This window comes from Gracilinanus agilis, chromosome 2 (assembly GCF_016433145.1).
Source record: "Gracilinanus agilis isolate LMUSP501 chromosome 2, AgileGrace, whole genome shotgun sequence".
NCBI classification, from domain to species: Eukaryota; Metazoa; Chordata; class Mammalia; order Didelphimorphia; family Didelphidae; genus Gracilinanus; species Gracilinanus agilis.
Window position 1 is genome coordinate 483,176,435 of NC_058131.1, and position 21,757 is coordinate 483,198,191.

The following is a 21,757-nucleotide window of genomic DNA, read 5'->3' on the forward strand; positions in this document are numbered from 1 at the left end:
CTGGGATTGGTACAGCACCTATCATAATGACGTGGTGAAGAGCAGCGATTCTCAAAGTGTGGTCCTTACATCCTTGTGTGATAATTAGATGAGACCATCTTTAATATATTGAACCCATAAAACCTCTTTTTCACCCTTATACTTGGGGGTCCCTGACACCCTTTCAAGAGGTCTTTGAGGTCAAAACTATTTTCCCAATAATGCTAAGAGTTATTTATCTATCAAAACTCTTCTCTCTCTTCCTGCTATATAACTAGGAGAGGTCAGACTTTCTTTTACTTCAACCAAACCAAAAGACTATAACAGATTGAATGTAGAAGCAGATGTGAGAATCCAGCTGCCTTCTTTTGAGCCAGACATTAAAGAGAATTGACAAAATATGTTAAACAATGTCAACCTTCTTCTTGTTTTTTTTTTTGGGAAAATATCATCTTTTCATAAAATGCATGATTTAACATGTAATATATTTATTATTATTATTTTAAATGAATCAATAAATGTTTTTAAATTTTATCAATTTTAGTTTCTAATACAGGAAATATTAATAGGTATAATAACCTATATAAACCAAGGCTCTTGGGGTTATCAATACCTTTTAGGAGTGTTATAGAGTCCTCAATTTTTATGACTGTAAAGGGAGATGTTTTAGCATTGACCTATTCTTTGTGAGCCCATTTGGGGTTTTCTTGGCAAAGATCCTGAAGTGATTTGTTATTTCCTTCTCTTGCTCATTTTACAGATGAGAAAAGAGGCAAACAGAATTAAATGACTTGCCCAGGGTCATATAACTAGTGTCCAAAGCCAGATTTGTTCTGCAGTTTTTTCTAGCTCCAAGCTAGGTGCTCTATTCATTGTACTACCCAGCTGCACCAAGACCAAAAAGTTTGAGAACTGGCATCTTCAATAAGTTCTTGGACTTGAAATCAGAAAATCTAGATTCAGATCCCTCCTCTGATGTTTGCTAGAAGTGTGACCTTGGGCAAGATCTTAATCTCTCTCTGCCTCATTGTCCTTATCTGTAAAATAAGAGGGTTGGACTTCCAGGTGAAAATCTATGATCCTATGATGTAGAACCCTCAGTGAGAAATCTAGCAACTGGTTTGTCTATTTTTATGTCATGTCTTTTTTTAGGCAGTCTAATCTTACAGTATAAAACATATCTTTTAAAAATAATATTTTATCCTTCCCTCAATTACATGTAAAACAAATTTTGACATTCATTTCTTGTTTTCTATTTTTCATTTTGAGTTTCAAATTATTTTCCTCTCTTCCTGAAATGATAAGCAACCTGACATAGATTTTATTTGTGCAATGATATAAAACATATAAAGAGTTTCCTAATCTGAAAGGTGAGTTGAATTGGACTACTTGATTCTTAAGTTTCCTTCTATAAATCTTATGATCATATATATTTCTATTACCAAATAGAACTATTGAAAATTAAACATAAACTTATTTTAAAATGCTTAAAATGTCTACCTTTACTTGTTCAAATCCAAATTCATTCAAAATAAGTTATGTTATCCAAATGCCCCTTTTGAATTTGTATTGATTCATGATAAATAGATTGAGCTGGAATATTTTACAGCTTATTCTTCTAATTATTGTCCTAGAGTCATGTTGGTGAACTTATGGAAATGCCTGCCTGAAGGGGCTGCTCCCCTCCCTCTCTCCACTATGCCTGAGGACATTTTTCACATCACTTGCCCCTCTGTCCAACAGCCCAAAAGGAGCACTTCCTCCTTCCCCAGTCTGGAGTAAAGGGGTGGCTCACATGTGGTGTGAGGATGGCAGTTTGGGCACTTGGTCTCTAAAAGGTTTGCCATCACAGATTTCAAGGATCATCAAGTTCAATCTGTTTTGAAGATGATTCTCAGATTCTTGGAGGTGACATGTCTTAACCAAGGATGCAAGCAGTATCCAAACCCATATTCTCTGTCTCTAGATCTTTTCCACTATACTACTCAATACATAGACTTCTTCAATAACTGGTGTTGGGAATACAAGTGTAACAAGAAACAAAGTTAGTAGTTTTGCAATTGTTCTTTCCTGCTCTGACTGTTAGCTCACCTATTAACAGCTATATTGAACAAACATGAAATTTTCCTTCTATCATTGATGATTCTCCGGAATCATTATTTGAAGCCTCTTTATTTTAAGAAGTCATCATGCTTGGGTGGTTGGCAAAGACGTGCAATTCGTGAAACATTACATGTGTTATGTACAGAGAGGTATGGTCTCATTTTCTTATTATAGCAAAAATGCAATGGAAACCAGTTTCACTGGAAAGGTGACATCCTTCAGCTGCTGTTAAAAGTATATTCTGAAAGAGAAACTATTATTGTTAAGGGATACACTGGTTTTTTCTTTTGGATAATAAAGAAGAAAATAAACTTTTAGCCCTCAAAGACGGTCAATTCCTGAATCCTGCTTCTTTGCCAAAGCTACTAGCTTGTATACCATTTACAAGGGTATCAATCTACTGGTTTAGAGAGACTTGACTTCACATCCTGCATCAGATACTTAGCCATGTGACCCTGGACAAATCATTTGACCACCATCAGTTTCAATTTCCTTAAATGACTTTGTCTTGGGTGCTTTGGTGAGCATGAGTCTTGGAATGTCTTAGAAAGTAAAGTGGTCCTTTGAAAACAGTTCTTAGGGCTCCTTTCTCTTTCTAGTGATCTTTCTGTGGTAGTCTGTATGTGTGTGTGTGTGTGTGTGTGTGTGTGTGTGTGTGTGTGTGTGTGTGTGTGTGTGTAAGTGAACCAGAACTAGGGGAAGGAGGCCAAACATTTCTCCCCTCAAGAAGTTTCCTTTGCTTTTTGTTGTAATGGCAACAATACTAATAGGATATGAGACTTTTTGCACCAATAATGGCCCATTACCGCTTCAGGAAAAACCATCTTGTCTTCTCGGCATTTATCTGTCAGCAGGAGACTATTATAGGAGCACAAACTCACATTGTATTAATGTTATCAGTTAATTATGCCACATGGGACTTATGCCAACCAATCAGCTAGAAGGCTGGCTGACCACCACTCAGAGATATAACTAACTCCAAACCCTAACTTAAAGGGAGTCAGAAAGCACCATGTAAAGTAGGGGACAATGTTCCCCTCAACTTGGGGTCCATGAAACACTCATCCTTGGACTTGACTGGCAAGAATGACAGACCAGCTTCTCCAACCAGGCCCAGAGTAGAGTGAGTGACCCTTGGCCAAGGACTAATTGACTTCTTGAACAAACTGATCCCAATTCTTGCCCTGATGTGGAATGGAAACAAGCTTAAGTTGAGATTTGGGGAAGTTCAGTGAAGACTTCTTCTATACTCCAGGTTGGTGGTAAGAAAAATGCTGGTATGTTATGCATCCTTCCCAAAGCATCACCCTGGAAGGGAAACTTCTCCTGGGAAAAGTGGGAAAGGAAAAGAGCAGTTAGTTTAAATGAATGGTGACCTTCACCTGAATTAGTCTCCTCTTATTCAATGACATTCTTCTGGCTAGTTGATCACCTTTTAACTTCTCGTTTGGCTTTATCTTTTAGGAAGAATGAGTCCATCCTAATTCTTTGTTTTTTTGAAAACTAAGATGGTTTATACCAGCACCTGCTCAGCTATCCCTTTGGCATCATATAAACTTCTTGGCAATGGAAGGGCTGGAGGATAGAGTGCTATATCTAGAGTCAGGAATACTTAATTTCAAATCCTGCTTCTGACACTTAGCTGTATGACCCTAGGCAAGTCATTTAACCACTATCAGTCTCAGTTTCCTCAAATGTAAAATGGTTATAATAAGAGCACCTACCTAAGAGAGTTGTTGTGAGGGTTAAATGTCTATAAAATTCTTTGTAAATTTTAGGATGCTATAATAGTGCTAAATATTATTATTAGAGTCATACCTCAATAGTATGGGGAGATTTGAAATTTTTTTGAAATCTATACTTGACTTTTTTTCATAAAAAGGAGTTTATGCCATCCTGGAAAATGACCTTGAAAGAATGGATGTTGACTGAACATGTCAGGTAATAATTAGTGTATTCTGGGAGTGTAGGTCTCTCAACAAACTCGTGAGAAGCGCTATATTGAAATCTACCACTCAGCCCCTTCATATGACCATCTTCAAATATCCTGATGATAGTATCAGGTTGCTTCATTCTGTGAATTCAAGTAGTGCTCACATTGGGAAAGTCCAGCCTCCTAGCCTGAGATGTATATTAATTACTTGTGTACTGAGCATGTTGGGGGCTTTGGGGACAGACAGGGTGGGCTGGATAATCTGTACACCAATCCACTTATCCTTCCTGTGCATTGAAAGTTGTTGATGTAATGTGGTGGAGAAGCGAGGTGGCATAATGGACACGTTATTGGTGTAGAGATTAGATGGAGTTGGGAAGACCCGAGTTCAGTCCTGTATCAAACTATCCATGTCATCTTGGGCAATTCACATGACTTTTATTTGCCTCAATTTCCTCATCTATAAAAATCAATCAACCAATAGAAGTTTATTAAGCAGTGACTATGTACCAGACACAATGCTAAAAACTGGGGATACAAAAAAGAGGCAAAAGATAGTCCCTGCCTTCAAGGAACTCACACTCATAATGAAAAAAAAGGGGCGATTAGACTTGATGGCCTCTAAGATCACTTCTAGTGTGAAAGCTATTATCTACCCACCAGCATTGACTTTTTCCCTGGAAAGCATAAGCCAGTGATTATAGTGGTGGGAGTGTGTCCCTCCTCTCACCAAAGTATAAACACTTGAGTGGAGCCAGAAAGACTAGAGTTCAAATCCCTCCTCAGAAACTCTTTCACTTTGTGACCCAGAGCAAGCTACTTTAACCTCTATTTGCCTCATTATCTGTGAAGTGGCAAAGATAATAGTACCTACCTTCCAGAGCTGTTGTGAGGATCAAGTGAGATAATTTAAAACACTTTGCAAGCCTTAAAGGGCTATGTAAATATTAGCAATTGTTATTGGTATTATTTTTACCAGATCTTCTATGATTGCTGGGTTTAGTTTTGCTTATAAAGAAGCTGAGGAGCAAGCTGGGTGGCTCAGTAGATAGAGAACCAGGCTTAGAGATAGGAGGTCCTGGGTTCAAATCTGACTCCACATTTCCTACCCATGTGACCCTGGGCAAATCATTTAATCCCAATTGTCTAGCCCTTACTACTTTTCTGCCTGATATTTAGTTTTAATTCTAAGATGGAAGATAAGGGTTTAAGAAAGAAAAAAGAGAAAGAAACTGAAGTTTTTTTTAAAGAAAGGAGGAAAGAATGAGGGGAAAGCTATCCAGAGAAGAACTTAGAAGCTGAATAGGGGATAAAAATCACAGAGATGACCAGACATAAAGGAACTGAAGAACTCTGACACTTTCATTGAGCCACAGCAATTTGACAAGTTCCAAGATCATTTACTTTAATTTCCTTTACCCACCTTCTTGAAGATTCACCAACTTATCTGCTAGGAGGAGGCATGGTGAGTATCAGGGCAGGGGATAAGTATGTGGGTGATGAGGTTTTTTTTCCTCAAAAATTCCATATGGCTGGATTTTGAATAGTAGTTACTCATTCTAAGAAAATAAGTCTTCCCCTTCTTTCCAACATGAGGACAGTAAACTGAGATTTTTGCTAGCCACTTGATTGAACAAAACTAGAATCCATAGACTAGTAAAATGTTAGAACTAGAAGCAACTTTAAAGAATATTTCATCATTTTATCAGAGAGGCCAAGATCACACTGACAATTAGTAGCAGAGCGGAGACTCCAGGTATCCTTGCTCTTAATCTTGTGGGTTTTTTTTCATTATACCATGCTTCCTCTCTGACCAGAGCCACCAAGACCTGACCTTGGGCTTTGGAAACAAATAACTGCTTCATTTAATGTCCTATCCAGTGTGAAAAGCTTGGTGAAGGAGAGCCCAGAAAGGTCAGTTCCATGTATACCCGTAATCCAGTAGAGCTTTTACAGAGGGAATCAAAAGAAAGATTTTGGTCTACCAAGTCAGATCATTTCACTTGTTCTCGGCTCTCTGCTATCAGATGGGCTCCTAAATCCATTTCCCATGGAGGGGATGGAAAAAGAACTTCATATATCCTTGTGCAGAATACCAAAGCCCTCATGCTATATGGGTAGTGAGAGAGTGGGGGCTAGGTGGATGCAGGTAGGAGGAAAGAGATCAGAGGACACCTGTCTCCTGAGGGCAATCAGCTTGTGCCCTGAAGTATGGCATTCAGTCATCCTTATCTCCATGCCATGGCTGCTGATGTTATTGCTGGTCAGAGCATTAGCCAGGATTTTTAGCCAACACAGCCTTATTTTCCCTGTGCCCTCCAGTGGCTCTGAGGCTCACTGCCTAGTGACATTGTATTGGAAAGTTCTTTTTCTTTTGAATTAGCATCGTGCATAAAGGTTTTTGGTCCCTTTGGTATGTGGTCAGTCCCTTACTAAGAATAAATAACACACTCAAGTGTGCATATCTGTGTACGCATCAGTCCTTTTAACCCAGCCTGGTGGAATGAGATGCCCCTGAATAGCCACTCCTCAAATCCTCTTGTTCTGGCTAACCTTTGTGGTTATCATTTGTCTTCCCAGTATGTTTGACCCATACCCCAGCAGTCTCGTTCCTGGCCTGGATATCCTACTTCCAACTTTCCCAGTATATTCCACTTACTTAAATTATCATTAGAGACCTCTCTCAGGGGGAAACTGCTCTGCAATCTTTTGTGGTAGGTGCTTACGGTTCTCTTTTCTTTCTAATGTAACCAAGTACCTTATGTGGTATTTAAAAAGAGAAATCTAGGACTGCTGCTTGGTTCTCCATCCATCTATGTCTGTGATGCCTCCTAAGTCTCTCACTTCAGAGAGTGCCACAAGTTCTGAGAACATCCGTATACATGAAAAATCTCAATTCCGTTTCCCAGTATGTATTAGCTTACATTTATCCAAGTCAAACATAATCTGCCTCCATGTGGCCCAAACCCCCACCTCTTCCCTATATGATTAGCCCCTCCTGGGGTTTCTCACAATTCTCGCTGCTTTTATTTCTGACGGGCTATACTGCTGCCTGCCGTTACATTCCATTTAGACATTATTTTGATGATAAAATTATGTCTTTCCCCTACTGGCTCATTGTCTTCTACAGACTATAGGAGAATAAGGTGGTGGTCTCTCTTGAGATTTTTTCCCTGCTCTCAATTTAAATAATTCTTTACCTTATTGGACTCATTTAAATGATTAAATTGATTATTATCCCTTTGGCTGACAAAATTCAAAAGATGAAAATAGGAGAGAAGGCAAGAACCATAGAAATGGGCGTCTGACAACTTGTTTCAGTAAGATGTCACTATGCCATTGTACACTGGACGGTCTGTGAAGGGCTCTGTCTGGAAGTATGTGATGTGTGGGCTGATAGCTTTTTACAGGCATCAAAGCGTATATTGAAAGGAGTGTCCTTGGGTGTACATCTTCTTGTGAGTTGGGGCATGTGGGTTACTTTAATTGGTTGTCATCCTTTGCTTCCTTTAGTGGATAGGCATGTGTTTCCACGCATCTGAGAGTTGTATATTCATAAATTATGTGGGTAAAGAAAGACTGATCTACATCCGCAGTGCTTTTTGCATAGTAAACGAATGAATGGCGATATCCCAATTGTTCAAAGGAGCTCCAAGACCAATTCAGGTGATGATACTAAGAATGAATTTCCTTCTTTTCACCACACTCACACTTCCCATGTACACTTTGGTACCCATAAGCAGGGTCTAAATCTGTGAATTCTCAAGGATTGGTAATTCTCATCTTTAGGCAGAAAGGCTAACTCTAGGTAGAAAGACAGGAGAGAGCTGTGGCTCTTACTTGGTTTAGAAGACAAACCCAGATCTATATGGCAAAATGCTCCATAGCTTGCTTGGTCTGAATGTCCAAGTAAAAAGGGGTGAGGGGTCTTAAATCACCCTAGTCCCCCAGCCCCAAGTAGTCCTTGCTTTGCCCAACCAGTCTGACATGTTTTCATTAACTGTGAGACTGAGAGCCCTCTGGCTATGTAATCCATGTTCTCCTCTTCTGATGGTATTAGACCATGTGTGGATATTTTATTCCATTGAAGTCTCACTTGATTCCCCTCCTCCCCCCACCTCAGTTCTGTTCTGTCACTTTAAGTCCAGCCCCCGAGAGGTAGCCAATAGGAGCAATACCATATTCATCAGTCTCTCAGTCTTAAAGCTACAGTGGGGTTAGTGGGATCTAAATCTCTTGTGCCGGAGTCTCCTCAGCTGTCTCTCTTCCCCTCTGCCAGCCTCAGTGTGTCTGGATGAGTGTGAGCGTTTGGATGTGCATATGTCTTTCTCTCCCCACCCCCATCCTCCCTTTCTCTTCCTCTCTCACTGTCTCTTTCTTTCTCTTCTTTCTCCCTTCTATTGTCCCCCTGCCTGGATTCCGGACCTTTTCTTTACCCTTCACTCTGTTTTCCGTGTGATTCTTTTTGTCGCCTTTCTCTACCAACTGGGAATGCTAAAACTGGACTGATGGACATGTCAGAACTTTGCATCTCGGACCCCCTCAGCTACCACAACCAGTAGGTGCCCTGCTTGTCTGTCTATGTCTGTGTCTCTGTTCTCAGTTTTGCAATCCCTCTACTAGGTATTAAAAAAAAATAAAGTGATGGGGAGGTCGCTGAACGCAGGTGGGGACCTGAAAAGTGGCAGGTGTTTTACTTTCAGTAGGAGAGGAAGACGGCTGTCATACTTTTGGGGTTTCCCCTGCGAAGATAAATCATCCCATAACTTTTTCGCCCCTTTTCCCTATTCATTTATCTTTTGGGGAAGTAACCTCCTTTCCTCGTTCTCTCTTCTCCCTCCGTTTATTCTCCTTCATTCCATTGTCAAGAAAATATTTGCACGATTATTGGCGGGGGCTGCAAGAGAGCCCGGAGCCTGTGCAGGAGAGGGAAGTTTCTAACCCAGGTTCACCCGCTAAGAGAGAGTCCGCTCCTGCAAGGAAAAGAGGTTCTTGCCCACTGCTTTTACTTTCTTTTCTTTTCTTTCTTCTTTTCCTTCATGGGGGAGATATTTCGGAGAAGGGGGAGGAATTAAGGGAGAAAATTCGTAGCATAGATTAGATTCAGCAGGTTCGCTCTGGTGTTTGCTCAGTGGTCCTCACTCGCCGGCAAACAAGTCTGCCCTTCCTGTGTTCCTACGGATTATGCTATGCTGTGTGCACAAGACTGTGCAAAATGAGACCCCTTCCACGCTCTGTTTTTCCCTCCTCTAGGCAGGAAAGGGCTATCCTAGACAACTCCCTGAAATCCAGAGTAGCTCAAAGACTCGGGTTCTCTCTAGACCCTGGGGGGAAAGGGACAGAAGCTAAGCTGCGAGCAGGCATCCCGCCCAGGAGTGAATGGAAAGCAAGCAGAGATGCTGCGCCTGGGGCTGGAGCTGGGAAGCAGCGATTAAGAGAGGTCCCACTTCTCTGCTATCAGGCTAGAGTGTGTTGGGCGCTGGGCACATAGGGCTGCAGGAAAGTTGACTTGGAGACTTTCGGGAAAGTTGGAAAGAGGGGGGAAATTGCTTTACGCAGAAGCCCAATGTGAATTCTTTTTCCACCAGCTCCTCCTTAATAGAGTCATACCAGAGCTAGGTTGTTTCCAGTTTCTGACTGTCTGGGCTATCTGTACAGGGCTCTAGGCGTTCAGGACCCAGCATAGCCGGTCTTTAGGACAGCTTCACTCTTTTCCCCTCCCCGCCTTTATTTAGCGTGCCTCCTGTGAGAAGATGGTATAGAAAACCAAGCAGATCTCAAGGGTCAAAAGAATGGTGCTCTCTCTTTGTCATATGTCCTTCTTTAAGTCTTCTTCAGCCTTTCTTGTCTCCTTTATTTCCTCTCAGCTTCATCTTCACTTAATTCCAGAGTTGTTCCTATTTGTCAGCTTTCCCCTGTCCCAAATCCTTTCATTCAGTCCTTTAAAAGGAAGGGCATGTGTGTCTGTATGTATTTGTAAGTATGTGTTCACTTAAGGTCTGGGTTAAAAAAAAAACAAAACACCTAAAATAAAATACAGACTTTAAGGACTTGGGGGGAAAACTTTCTCTTGCTCATCTTTCTTTTTGTAAACAACAGAAGTTAACATTTCTTTCCCTTCCTCGTCCTACTTTTTCCCCTTCAATCCCCTCACCCCTCAAACCACAATTGCCATATGGATCCCCTGCCCCTCCTAAGAAACTCTGGATTTCACTGAAGCTAGGAAATATATCTAATGTACCCCCATAAGCCCCACAGTCATCTCAGTGACCCCCTACCCTGTTAACAGAAATGATAGATCCAGATGGTGATTTAGATACAATCTCTTATTTGAAGGGCATGACTATTGCTGTCTCCAGTTTTTCTCTTTCAAATAAGTTCCAACTCTTTTCTAGGCACAGTAGTAATCACAGCAGCCATCCCAGAATCTCAGGGAAAAGATTGAGTTGGGTTGAATCTTAGGGAAAGGGTTGAGTTGGGGCAAAGCACCCTATAGATGGAAGCTGACCTCTGGTGAGGTTTCTAAAGGGAATCTCTGCTTTTAACAAGTAAACAATGACCCTACTAACTTGTAAGGCAGAAAAGGAAATTTTGGTTCCAGAATAGAGACAGGAGAATTTTTATGTTAGTGTCTTCCAAGAATAGAAGGGGGAGGAAGGGGGAGAAGCAAGAAGAAAGCTGAATATGTATTAGACATGATTTTGTGGAAGAATGAATATATCTATATCAAATTTTTCCACATCAGATTACAATGGATACCAAATGTTGGATATCTAAATTATGCAGATGATCTCTCCAAAGACAAGTTAAAAAAAGTTGTACCCATATATATATATATACATATATATATGTATATATATATATGTATGTATGTATTTAGGTATATTTAGGTATGTACACATATATAGGCACAACTAATCTATCTATCTATTCTTTCTGGGTTTTAAATGCATTAAGCAAGGATGGTAATTCTGTGTAGAAAGTAGACCCTTTTGTATGTACTGATCAGATGAGCAAGGTGAGATTGTGGTTCTAGGAGTTGGGCAATCAGTTGAGTTGCTATAATACCAGATTTGAGTCTAAATGAATACATAGGCAATGAGGGAAGCCCAAGGAATGAAAAAAAGAATAGAAGAGAATCTCTGTTCAGCATTCTTTGGGAAGAATCTCAAAAAGCAAATGCCTTTGAAATAAACTCACCAATGTTTGGACTCTGTCACATATATTCTATCAGTTTGTCTGACTAGCAGGAAGGTACCTACCTGCTCATCTCATTAGGAACTAAGAAATCATTGGAGGCAAAATCCTGTCATGATGATGGACTGTTTTCTTTAACTTCAAAGCCTATGATGGCAGGAACCATCAACACCTTTAATCTGGCACTCTTGTATATGTTTACGTATCAGTCCGTGTGTGTGTGTGTGTGTGTGTGTGTGTGTGTGTGTGTGTGTGTGTGTGTGTATGTATGTGTATAATGTATGTGTATAGATATGTTCATACATGCTCCTCTTGCATTGTGTGACCAGTTTGTGATTCAAAGTAGGATCAAATTTTCTGTGGTCCAGGTGCTTCGGTGTCCAGTGGAGAGAAATTGTGGGGCCACTGTCTAGGCTATTGTCTGGGCAAAGTTTTCTTCTTTAGGGTCTTTCCTTCCTAGCTTTCTCTCTGTGACAGGTGAGCCAAAGCGAATGGAAGAACCTTCCATTAGAGCAGGAGTGGCCCAATAACAAAGCAGATGATTTGAATCTTCTGTCTGGCAGGTTGAGTGAATGCATCAATTGTACTGCTAGTGAAGTGGGCAGTGTCACCACATGCCCTCTGTCATGATTGTGTATGTGAATGTGTGTACTTGTACTCTGTGCCCATCATAAATGGGATCTCTTTCCACATGAGGTTATTTGATAGCTCTGCATTTTATACAAAGCCAAGAGTATGCCACAGCGTAGAGTTCAGAAAGAAAGAGAGGGAAAAAAATCTCCATATTTCAGCCTTTAATGTTCTCTTCACTTTCCCAGGTGAGAAGAATTCTTTCCTCCTTTCTCCTTCATTCTCAATCAAGTCAATAAATGTAGGTGAAACCATTACCATTTCTAATCAATATTTTATATACACATATAATCAGCAGGAACATGAGTATGCTTGTGTGTGTGTCCATGGCTGTGTGCTCAGACACAATTGGGACCGACGGGAAGGCAGCGGCCACAAAAACAGTGACAAATGTGGATGTCCTCTCAACCATCTTATTCCCAGATCCACTCTCTCTGCTGTAACCCAAAGCAACTAAGAACAAACTGGACCAAAGGTAAAAAATGTGGCCTCAAAAGTAGAATAAATTGCCACAACATAATTCAAAATCAGTGGCCCAGAGGAAAATAAAAAATGCGTTAATTTTCAAAGACAAGCTTTTTGAGTTTTTAAATAGATTACTAGATTGTCTTGCCTTTTCCAAGGAATTTCAGGAAATTTTCTCTCCAGGGAAGCCTAGGGAAGGAGAGGAGAAATAAAGGAAAAGATAGAGATAACTATAATACTGGTTAAGACATCTGTATTGAGGAGTTATTTTGGATCCCAAATGGGATTGAGGAAGGGAGGTTGGTGAGAGTTGGAGATTGTTCTGGGGCAGAGAGTGATAAATAAGCAGAAACTAATAGGTGAATGTGGAGCTCTCAGATTGCCTGTAGGGCCCTTACTCAGCTTAGTAAGATCCTGCTTTCCCTGGAAATTTTCCCTCTGAATCTTTTATTTTCCTGTTGTTCTTTCTATTATGTTTTTTTTAATAGAATCCTTTTATCATAAATGTAGAAACATGAAAGGCTCAATTTATTTAATAAAAAAAGAAAGAAAAGAAGAAACCTGCCTACCCCACCAAACAGGAACCTTTTCATTCTATTGATTTGGAGTAATCAATAAATATTCCATTTAGTCAGAGATAGAGAAAGAGAGGGAGGACTTTCGGGGAAAGTGCTGCAAGGAAAGTTGCTTCGATGGAGATTTTCACATCTCAACCCCAACATTACTAGATGAGTACTAGGACCTTCATCCCTTATCCTGAACATTTTTCCTGGACAGTTCCCTTCTCAGCTGACCCCTTGTGACTTGGGTGGTTGACTCATGTCCTTGGGCCTTTCACGTGTCTCAAAGTGATCTTTTAAGGTTCCGTTAACTAGTAGGGAAACTTTGCTCCATTCCCACTTTGGCACTGTTTGTGGTCATTCTCTGAGTTTGAATGATCTGAATAACTATAGTTGACCAATACATGTGGAGGAGAATGTGAACATGATGGTTCATCTTCTGGATGAATGTCTTACTATTAAGAGGTGAAAGAATAGTTAGCTAGGTAGAAGGAAAAGGAGAAAACACAGTAAAAATATAGTTCCTTTCTAGCACCAGCTCAACCCAAATCCGCAGGCTGGATTATAGGAGCCAATCCACATGATCACCTCTTTCCTTCCAATTTAAAAGCAATTCTCAAAGAGAAAGACCCTATCAGCTGGAGTTGTGTGTGTGTGTGTGTGTGTGTGTGTGTGTGTGTGTGTGTGTGTGTGTGTGTGTGAGTCAGAGGAAGCAGGGAATTTGTTACAGGAATTAGTCATTATTCTACTTAGTCTCCCCAGGAAGCCCCTTTCTTGGAATCTGAGGGCTCTTTAACTTAATTTTACAGCGGGGTATCCAAGCTTGCACTTCATTCCTGAACTACTGTTGAACAGTTAATTTTTTTTTTACTCCTGTAAAAAATCTAAAGGAAGGAGGCTGTGAGGAGGTAAAGGGTGAATTCAGGGAGACTTTCAAATGTTTTGGGGAAAAGGTCTGAAGGTAACTGGATGCTGGACAGGTCGGAGCCCAGAAGATTTTCCTGAACTTTCCTAATTTGTCTTGCTTTCAACCTTAAAAGAAACGTTCCTTGGATTAAGTTTAGTTGAATGGAATTGGTGAGCCCCTATATGTCCTTCATATCTGTTAAGTTTTTCTTTTTTCCTTTTCTGCACGAGTTGTAATGAACCATGCCACGTCAGAGTAGCCTCGATAGTCATGGAAGGTAGCCGTGACCCCACAGAGGCTGCAGAGATTGATATGTGTACTGGGGGAGGGGGATAATATGCTTGGCAGCTTGGCACCCTTGCTCATCCAGAGTCTCCCAGTCTTGTCAACTCTGGGTGGTCTCTTCCTTGCTCAGGGAATGCAGTGAGTATGTTTGTCATGTTTGTAATTGCAAATGTAATTAGCAGACCAGCTCTGGGGGATTGGGGATGTTCAACTTTCCCTGCTCATCAGGATGACCCCTGTAATGTCTGGTCCAGGACATATTAACCCTATCCAGTCCAGTTTGCTTTTCCTTTTCCCCTTGATCTGGGTTCACAGTATGGACTATTGACCCTTTAAAGTCCCTACTCTACCCCACCTCCACTCCCACTCCATAGAATTTAAAAGCAGGGTCACAGATGACCTTTTCAAATAAGGTTTCTCAAGTGATGATGATGCCATCTCATGAAGGAGACTTAGGCTGGGAAAGAGCCCCATCCTCTGAGGTTATAAAAAGGTATGGGCAATAACGTACCACAAAGGTCCCGGGTCAAATACTCTATATCTAGCTATGATGGCCTGATCCTAGGATTCAGGGATTTGTAGGATCTTGCTCTCCACTCAGACCCCCAACCCAATATACATACATTTTCCCTTCCATAGAGCCAAGACTATCAGAAACCTTCCTAGCCTGTTTGTCTCACCCCAGCATTGCCAGCCTACTCCAGCAGCCACTCAGTAGTAGTTCCCAGTTGGGAGGCACAGCCCTAGTTTTAAAATGGAAATCCTGCCACCACCATCATTCAAACCAGTTTGATTAGTGACTCTCCATCCCAGCGGATGATTTGGGTGTTCAGCCCTCTCCCTCCCTTTGTAGAGGCAACTTGTGAAAAGCAGGAGGCATGTTGCTCTCACACAACCTTCTTGTTTGGATTCAGAGACCCTAGCAGAATCCAGTGGTTGGCTGTTCTTTTTTTTTCGTGAGGGGAGAGAAGGCCAGGGTAGGACAGGACAGAATGTGGGAGAGCATGGAGTAGGGATGGAGGAAAGTGGCTAGGAGTGGAGGCATGGATTGTTGGGGGTTTTCCTCCCTTGCAGAGGGAGAAATATGGGAGGAAGTGAATCTAATTATCTAACCTGGATTTAAAACCAGACAAGCCACTAGACCCAGTACCAGTGAAAAGGAGACTATGGGAATTTTACAATAAATAATATCTCTATTTACATCAATTCCTCAATCCAGAAGTGACATATCTATGCATATGTATATACATATATGAAAGTATATATGCACACATAACATATGTATGTGTTTCTGAGTAATAAAAGCTGAGTCCATTCATAAGACACTCATAAACTATTTGCAGGGTTTTTTTTTTTTTCCCTTGCCCTCTTTTTTTTTTTTTTAAAGAGGCTTGGCTTTCTTATGCAAATCTCTTATTTAAAACAGCTTCCTATTCTCAGCCTTTTTTTGAGGGGGGTGTTAGGATTTAACTGGTTGGAGCATTCTTTGATAAAGCGACTGTTGTGTTTTAGATTTTTTTCCCATAATATAAAAGGGAGTATAGACACCTGCCTTGTCCCAGCCTACACTGCCGAAGAGGTGTTTTAGGGCATCTTTCCAATTTTCTTGACTGGATGGGGCTGCAACAAGGGGCCAAGGAGGAAGAATGGGAATCCCGGTTCCTTCTTTGGGTTAACAGATGGCAAGAGTCAAAAGAGCATTTGGACAATCTTTGTCTCAAGATCCCAAACTTTGCTTCCTCTCCATGGAAAGAGCCATGGGTATTCTATAGCTTTTAGTGTCAAACAGTTTCCTGGATAGAAGAAAATCTTGGCTAATCTGCCTATGGAACTTTCAGAATGAGTAGAATAAATAACAAAAAGAATGTATCACTTAAATTCTTTCAATTTAGATTTAGTCTGTACTATGTTTAAAAACCAACAAGCAACAGTAACAAAAATTGTCCTTGATATCAGGAGAAAACTATTTCTTTTCCCTTTATCTCTTCTGCTTTTTTTCTCCCACTCATTATTGTCTTGGAGAATGGAGGTGAGTTTTGTATGAGGGGAAGTAGTTGAATTTTTCCTTCTGTTTGTTTCTTAGCACTTTAGAGTATTCTATTCAGCACTGTCACTCACACTCCCCTTGATTGAACAGTTTCTGGTAACAATGTTGCTGGAGAGGGTCATTTTATTTCCCAATGTCATTTTATCTTTAGAGGTCAAAAGACATTCCCTAAACATCGCCATAACGATATTTTGTTTCTCTCTTCTAGTCTCAAATATGAACATTATGAATTAGGAGCTTTATAAATATGGGCATTTAAAAACTCAAATGTGAGTTTAAAAACAAAACTGATGTATTTACCTGCTGTTAGGAATTGCAGAAAGAAATACAATTTCCTACTTTGTTATCTATTTTTAAATTGTGTTAAAAATGATAGGCATGTAAAATATTCCATTACGTGCAGTTGTCTCCTTATATCTAGAAAAATAAAGCCTTGAAAACTATTGGTATACCCATATCATAGGTTAATTATTTTGCTCCCCCCCAAAAGAACAAAAAACAAACAAACAAAAACTTCCCTGGATTAACTGAAAGTGACAAGATTTATTTTTGTGTAGAATAATCTCAATTTACTTATGAGTGCCCACACTTGCTTTTTGATTTTTGATTTTTAATTTTAAAAAAGATATTTGGAAGGGGTTTCTGAGTGTCACAGTATCTTTCATCTGTTCTTGGTTTCTGAAGGACATAGAACAAGGAAATACTGTCTGTCTGAAAGGAAAGGAAACAGGGGAGGAGTAGCCAAGATGTGGAGAGAGGCTTTCTTGAAATTTCTTATGAAAGTTCATTGATCTTTAATCCTTTTCTTTGGAGAATTTCTCATCTTTGCCCTGATTTTTCCTCTTTCTCTTCGTTCTAAGGACCTTCTCTCTACCATTCTTCCCTTTTGATTGACTTATTTAGTAAAAGAAAATACGTATGTGTGTATTTGTGTGTTCTCCGTGTGTGTATGCAATTTCTAGCACAGCTTGCCAGGATGTGTGCTGATCTAAGATGCTGAGCACTAAATAAATCTGGTGATACACAAAACCCTAATACCAGTCGATATGATTATCTTATGCAGCTGTCCTGCTCAGGTCTTTTGGTGGAAGGGAAAGGAGGACGGTAAGACCCTGATGTTTTTTCATGGGCTTACTGGCCTCTGAGTTCCAGGTGGGTTCAGTCATGGCGGCTGGGGTGCAGTGAATGGAATATAGGCTTGAGGTGCTGCAGAAAGTGTCAAGGAGTTCTGGGTTTATTTGGGATTTATATAGAATTGATTTTTTAAAAATCACTATCCTTTTCTCCCATTCTTGCCCCTTTATTTGGGGGTCAAAAGAACAAGGTAGATTTTTAGCTAGATGTGAGCTTTTTAATCTGTGTGTGTGTGTGTGTGTGTGTGTGTGTGTGTCTTAAGATCCCTCTGACAGTCTGGTAATGCCTATAAAGCCCTTTTTAGAATGATGTTTTTAATTGCATAACACATAGGATTACAAAGGAAACAAATTATATTGAAATATAATTACATTTGTATATATACATATACTATAGTATCACATTTTGTTACATTATTTATTACGTTGTATTATATTATATTAATACAAAAGCTCACAAAGCCCAGGTGAAAAACCCTTGAGCTAGAGAGAGGAAACAATCTCCTGTGCCTCTTTTTCCAAAAAATATTCCCTTTTGGTGACAAAACATAGCTCCAGTGCACAGACATTAAAGAGTATTTATACGTTTCTTTGTGGCAACATTTCTTATCACGTCTCATTGGTGTGTTGATAGTGCATTACTTAAGGATCAAGGTAAACGGAAGTGGAAAGAATTCTGCTTTGACAGTCATCATAGTAATAATAGAAGAATGCTAAATATTCTTAGTTACTATTAGTTACTAATTTACTTGTAATCATAATAGCTTATAGATTTTTTTCTTTCTTAAAACTCAAAGCAATTAGTGACCAGCTTTTTCAAAACTTCTTACCAAAGCCGATGCTTTTGTCCTAAACATGAGTGTCCTGATACAAACATGAAGACATAAATTTACACATTCATGAATTCTCTGTATATTTGTCTGTTTTCATCTACATGCCAAAATTGTATGTTAGAAATTCTAAAGTTTAGAACGAATCAGTACAGAACAGGTACTCGGAAGTCAGACTTATTTCATATAAGAGAATGATCTGAGTTTTTTTGAACCCTTATTAGTTGGACAGCTGAGAAACACTAGCTCATGACTGCGGGCAGCGCCTTAACTTTTGTGAGGGTCAGGCCACTCTCTAAGACCTATTTACTGGCTTATAGATGTTTTAAATTTGCCTTGGTGCAGCCAAAAAGTGTGTGGACTTCTGGGTTGTTTTAAGTGTCTACCTTGCAGAAGGAGGGGTAGGCTTCATAGGCTAAAAGCTCAAAGGAATACATTACAAGAATATTTTTAGTTTTGTCCATGTCAATAGATAGGGAAAAAATGATTAAAGAGAGAAGCCAACACATTTTTCTGCCTATGATTATTTTCTTGACAATTCAGTAACCATCTCTGAGCACCATATACCTTAAAATGGATGTTTTCAAAACAAATCCTTAAAGACAGCATCTTAAAGTTGACTGAAAACACCAATCCTCTCTAGATAGAGGCCATACCTTGTCTGGACCTTTTCTGGGCATTTTAACAATGATTACAACATCCAGCGAAGTCTTGCCCTTGAATAGGAAACTGCTTCTTTTACTGCTCTTTCTCTCTTCCTTTTCATCTATTTGCTTTGGAAATATGGGACAATATAGTATTTCTGGTATTAATGCAGCTAATTATTGTAATGCTGGAGTTGGAGTACAGAAGACCTGAATTCAAATCCCACATCAGATAATTACTAGTTATATGACCCTGGGCAAGTCACTTGATGTCTCTGAACCGATTTTCTTATATGTTATATAAGATATGTGTATCTTATATAAAATGGATATAATAATAGCACCCACTGACCAGAATTTGAGAGGATCAAATGAGATAAAATATGTTTTACATGTTTCCGATACATACTTTGCAAACCTTGAAGCACTATGTAAATTCTAGCTCTTATCTCGTGTCTATATGTATATTCTCTTTTCCTTTCTCCACCTCCCCCTTTGAGAATTTCCTCCATGATGCTTTACAAGAAAAAAGGCATGTGTTGACTCTAATGATTATTAGTTGGCTTAACCATACAGCTCCAAAGAAACTAAACCAGAGTTTGACCGAGAGCTCTGAGGCTGGCGCTGCTTTTTGCCTCAATCGGTGAGAAATTTTATAGCTTCAATTCCCCTGTTGGGCCTTGAGTAAAAAATTAATTCATGAATAATAAAAACCAATCAGTCTTGTTGAGTTTAAGAAGGATTAGGAAAAGGGGTGTTTTTTCTTATAGCGAACATTTGGAATCTGAGTGTCATCTCTACTGAGCAATCAGGAATGGCTCAAGCTTCCCTTTATAAGCAGGAGACAGAAGCCAAGCTGGCAAATGAGATGTTTATTAGCTCAAGAAGGAATATCGTGTCTTCCTTAGCTATAAGGTTAAGTTCCGATGACCATGGAGCATTTTCTGCTCATTTATTCCCTTCTAGTTCTATACTTAAAACTGGAGATGTCTCTGAAATTACTTTGCCATGTAAATAACATACAATTAAAGAGCCCCAGACTCTATTGTTATGAGCAAGCTCATTTTTGAATGGATCGAGTTGTCCTTGGTCCTTGCCCCCAATCCCACACCCACTCTAACCAAGTTATCTACCAAGCCTCAGTACCATAAAATGGACTGGCTTTTAACAGAATAGAAAGTTCGATTTATAGCTGTTTCTTTTCTTTTAAGCCTCTCCTTTGATCACATGCTGGTCATGATTTATTATGATTTTTCTTTTTGTTTTTTCACCCAGAATGTGGGGCAAAAGGGCTAAAAATGTATTTTTCTATTGGCATCATTGCGCAAACAGAGCTCTACCAGCCCTGTTAGATTGAATATTGATGAAACTACCGTTTGATGGAAAGGATCTAGCATTCAGTCAGGGCTTTGGTGTATTTTATTGGGAGTAAAGAAGGATGTTGGAGTGAATTCTTACATGCACGCATGTGTATCTGTACACATGCATATGTATATACATCATATAAGTATATAATATATATACACATACATGTACACACAAATATATACAGCAAACTAGGTGACGCAGTGGATAAAACCAGACTTAGAGTCAAGGAAACGCATCTTCCCGAGTTCATATCTGGCACTTACTAAATGTATGACCTTGGGCAAATCACCTCACCTTGTTTGCCTCAGTTTCCTCATTTGTAAAATGAATTGGAGAAGGAAATGGCAAAACACTCTGGTCCCTTTGCCAAGAAAACTCCAAATGGGGTCATAAAGACTTGGGCAGGAATGAAAAACAAGTGTGTATGTATTTGGACTTATGTACACATAGATCAAGTATACAAACACATGTACATGCATGTATGCATACACGGATGCATACAACATGCATGAATTACATAGGTGCACACATATACACATGCGTGTTTTAGACTTAAGTTGAGAAGAGTTTAGTTTTCTTCTGGCCAAGCTATAAAGGTCATGTGCTGATGTTGCATTATTTTAGTTTATTCTTCATCCAGCTTTAAATAACTCAGCCATGTTAGCTCGTTGGCCTTGACCACAATCCTGGGTCACTAGGAATATCATCTAAATGCCTTCACAATTTTGCAGTTTGAAAAATGGCCGCGTCTCCCAGTCTACCCAGAGGTCTTGGTAGGACGAGACTAATGCTCCCTCCTGAAGTTGTCCACCTGAAGAACAGGTTGAAATGAGAGCATCTCCCTTAGATCCTGAAGTTCTTGAGACAAGAGTCCACCCAATATTTTACTTTTGGAGATTCCAACTCTGCTGTCCTTCTCTACCCAATCATGTAATGGTGGCTGGCTGGCCCACTCATCCTGCTTTCTAATTCCCAAGAGAAGTGAGACATTAATCAAGAACGGGTGAATACAGGCGCTGAACAAAAAACTGAACCAGTTGGGATAAGTATGAATCGATGTCCCTATAGGGAGTGAGTGAATGAATGAATGGATGGATGGATGAATGAATGAATGAAAAAGACCCCATTAACCTCTACCCTTAGAGTAATAGAGTACTTGGTTTTAAGCCTCTGCATCAAATAGCCTAGGGTGTGGAAAACAGAAGCATTCTAGAGCCCCCTGCAGGACTTGGGTAAAATGGCACCTATATATGCAGCATTCTAGAGGTGTACCACTCTCTTGCAAAGTGATTCCATTAGGAAATCCTGCCAAGATGAGTGATCTGGAGGCGGGGCATCATTGCTGATCAAGTTTTAGGAAGCAGCTCCAATTCCTTCTCCAGTCTTTACTTACTTCCAGAATTCACCTCTCCATTTTTGTCTCACTATTTAAAACATCGCTTCCTTCCATCACCATTCACATCCCACACTCATAATTTTGGTGTTTGCACAATTTCAGCAATTACGGAGTCCTAAAATGGAATTTCAAGTAAGTATCAAGGGTCCAACTGTAGGAAAGACCTTATGAAATCAGATCTCCATCCAGATATTGGCTCCCGGGAGCCAGTGCTGTCGGGACCCTACGCTATAGGAAATATGGAACAATTTCACCAGCATCAACCAGTTGTTTGCACTAT